This window comes from Corvus brachyrhynchos, unplaced genomic scaffold, assembly GCF_000691975.1.
Source record: "Corvus brachyrhynchos isolate BGI_N302 unplaced genomic scaffold, ASM69197v1 scaffold150, whole genome shotgun sequence".
Classification (NCBI taxonomy): domain Eukaryota; kingdom Metazoa; phylum Chordata; class Aves; order Passeriformes; family Corvidae; genus Corvus; species Corvus brachyrhynchos.
Genome location: NW_008236162.1, coordinates 2,877,896 through 2,881,364, shown reverse-complemented (window position 1 = coordinate 2,881,364; position 3,469 = coordinate 2,877,896). Strand labels below are relative to the sequence as shown.

General features: G+C 55.1%; 1 long non-coding RNA gene across 1 annotated transcript in view; it reads right to left on the bottom strand.

Annotated features, from left to right (window-relative positions):
• The window catches only part of LOC108446171, a 10,119-nt gene extending 7,151 nt beyond the window's left edge, over positions 1-2,968 (bottom strand). The window contains exons 1-2 of the long non-coding RNA XR_001861296.1: positions 1,517-2,968; positions 437-694 (exon numbers count right to left, since the gene is read on the bottom strand). This is a non-coding gene — a long non-coding RNA (uncharacterized LOC108446171). The remainder of the gene's footprint in view (positions 1-436; positions 695-1,516) is intronic.
• Positions 2,969-3,469: the final 501 nt, after the last annotated feature.

The window sequence follows — 3,469 nt, the reverse complement described above, 5'->3', positions numbered from 1 at the left end:
GATGGATGGGATGGGGAGCAGAACCCTCCCCTCTTTGTTCAGGGGATGTGCCGGAGGTACCGAGGGCAGGGCTGTGCTGTGACCCTGCCCCTCCCGAGGGCTTGCCCCACTTTGCTTGGCGGGCCCTGGCAATGCCAAAAAACCCTGGGGCATTCAAACCCATGGATGTACCTCACCCTCCATCGGCTGGGCTTGGCTGGAGGCTGTTGTACACAATGCTGGGGCGAGCTCAGCTTTGGCGGCTTTGAGGTCGGTGAGATCTTCCCATGAAACCCATTTCCCCGTCTGTGAGAGCATCGAGGTGGGGGGGAGTGGGGCTGCCCTGCTCTGCACCACCTCTCTGCACCCTTGGACAGAGTCCCGAGTGTCCCCACGGCCCCTCTGTGCTCCTGAACACACACACAGGATTGTCACCCGTGCTCGTGCCTCCCGTTACCTGCTGCTTCCTCACCCCTGAGGGAGAGGTTCCTTGAGCTCAAGCACCTGGTACCTCCTGCTCTCTGGTGACAGAGGACTTAATCTCGAGTGACAGCCAGACTGCTCCTCTTCAGGGCCGCATTTGTCACTGTCGCCCCGACTCGTCCCCGGGCTCAGCAGTTGTGCAGTGAAGGGCTGGGGCAGGAGGAGAGCGGAGCTGGAGCCCGGCAGATGCTGCTGCTGTGTCTCCAGGACACACTGCGGATGAAGATTCTCACTGAAATGTGATAATTGTGCCACCATTAATACAGTTTGTGCTTCCCCATGAGGATGGGAGGGCAGGAGGGCCGGGCTGCCCCGCGAGGCTCAGTGAGGGCCGGGGCAGTGAGGGGGCTCCGCTCTGCCAGCAGTTCTGAGTCCTGCTCCCAGCCCATCCTGCCACTGCAGATGTCAAGTTGATTATTTTAACCACATTGGATCCCTGTTAATTAATATGAATTAACCACCCTAATATTCCTGGGCAAACAAGCTATTAGGTGCAGGGAGGAGAGGAAAACCACCTTTAAACCATCACTAATCGATCCCTGCCAGATCTGGGGCTTCATGACGGCCTGTGCAGCCCAGCCCGAGCCCGGGCACCCCCTCCTCACTGCCGCGCTCGTGTGGGGCTGGGCGGTGCTGAACTCCTGGCACCTCCTGGTTGCCGCCGGTTCCAGGTATGACACACACACAAAGGTACCTTTTTATAGTTAGGAAATTATAGGTGCCATGACTTCAAAGGCTTTTGCAACAAGAGCTTTCCCTTTGATAAGTGACAGCATCATTAATGGTGATTTATTACCCGGGCTATTTCACAAACAGAAATAACCAGTTTCTTTTCATTTGGCTTGGTGGGTTTTTTTGCTCTGGGCTACCCAGACATACAAGGTGGCTGGTAACAGCTGTTTTACTGCTGGTAAGACATCTCATTTATTAACTTGTCATCATGTGTCATAAAGTTTAGCAAAATGCGAGATGATTGTGTACTTAAGCTGGGTAATTACCCCATTATTAAAGCTGCCTTCTTTATTTATTTGCTCTTCTGGTGGTTTGTTCCTACCTTTGCTCTACATGGTGCCTTAGTCACAGGGCACGGAGATGCGCTGCCTTGTAATTATCCATGTGCTGACTTCCACTCTTGGAGACATGAAAGGTGTCTCTGCCAGGTGCCACTGGCTCGCCGGTGATGGGGGCCAGGCTGCTGCACCATTGGCTGGTGTCTGGAGAGCTGGGATGGTGCTTGGAGCGGTGTCCTGGGGTGCGTCCAGCCCGGTCCTGACACCAGCAATCCCTGTCTGATTTAGCGGCAGGAACGGGAACATTGCACACGCTGAAGGTATCCCAAGATCTCTTCTCCAGGGGAGGAAGCACTGAGGCAGTGCAGGGTCCCGACCTGGCCGGTGGGATGGCTGCACAAGCACTGCTGTCGTAGCCATGCTCTAATTAAACTCCCCGAGCGTCACCGCCAGCGCCCAGACACGGCAGATCCACACCTTGATGGAGGAGCTGCCTAGACAGAGGAGAAACCACGGTTAGCACAGAGATGCTAATTGCCTTGGGAACTCCCAGAACTCAGGTGCGCGTCTCCCAGGAATGTCTGGGACCCTGCCCAGACACGTCCGTGCCCTCCCCGGGGAGGGTGGGGCTCTGCGGGCACCAGCCCGGACAGCGGCACCGCGTTCCCAGACAAATGGAGACACTCCGGCCTCGCTTCCTGCCCTGCTCCAGCAGCCTGCCCGTGCTCTGCTGACGCCGAGCCACCGGATAAATCCGGTTAACAAACATTTTGGAAGAGGTTAAACCCCTGGATCCGCTCAATGCCCGACCATTATCCGGGCAAACAGGAGCTGCACCGCAGGAGCTGCGGTGGCGGCTCAGTCCGGCGTTTGCTGTGCCCCGGCCCTGCAGCAGAGCACCGGCAGGTCTGCCAGGGACGATGCCAAACCCACCCTGGGCAATGCCAGAGGGCTGGCTGCTCCGTTGGGATTCCTTCTTCCCGACCTCTTCTCCCAAATCCAGCCTTGTGGTGGAGCACAGCTCTTGCCATCCTTCCTGGAGAGGGAATGAGGCAACACCAGGTGCTGCTGGACCCTGGAGCTGCCGCTGGGCCCTGGAGCTGCCCTGCACTGGCCTCTCTCCCACAGTCCTATGTGCTTGGGCAGTGAGAGAGGATTTTGCAGTGCCACAAGGGATTTTTGGTGTCTTGTTCTTTCACGGGCAACTGGCATCTCCCTCAGCAGGTCCCCGTGGGACAGGCTCCATGTTCAGCGTCTCTGTTTTCCTTTTACATTCTCCAAGGTCAGCCAATATTAAACCAGAGAGAAATAATTACCAAAAAGAATTAAAAAATATTCCCTACTACCCCACACGTTTCTTCCTGGCGCTGCTGTGAATATTGATCAGGGAATTTCATCCATAAATCCGTCTCTCATATGGTAAGAGGTTTTATGTTGTAATTAACAAGTGGCTGTTGCACAGCAGTCACAAAGAGGTGAAAATTCCATTTCCAGCACTGCCCAGGGTGCAGTGAGGGGCTTTTTTCCATCCTGGATGCAAGAATTTTGTTTAGGCCCATCCCCCCTTGGTGCACCTCATTCCGTGGGGTCAAGACCCACATGGAAAGGAAGGGAAAAGCTGGTAGGATCAGAGAGAATAAACCCCACCCTGTGCCTCGGGCTGACTCCCACACATCTGTGCACGGGGCTGGATACCTGCTCCGAGGGATTGGGAGGTTTGGAAACACGGAGGCTTCACAGGAGAGAACTGCCCCGGAGCAGGAGAGGCACAGAGGATGAAATGGAACAGTTCAGCCTCATCCAGGGGTTTTGCACTGGCAGAGCTCAGGGAATGGCAGTGGGAACGACAAAAACCCAGCGCTGCTGAAACCCGCAGTGGCCCAGCAGTGAATCTCCCCATTTCCATTTATTAAAATAGCGTTTTTATTACAAAGAGATGTTAAAAGTGAAAATGGACGAAATCCACTTTACATCCCCCATTGATTTCCTGGGATATT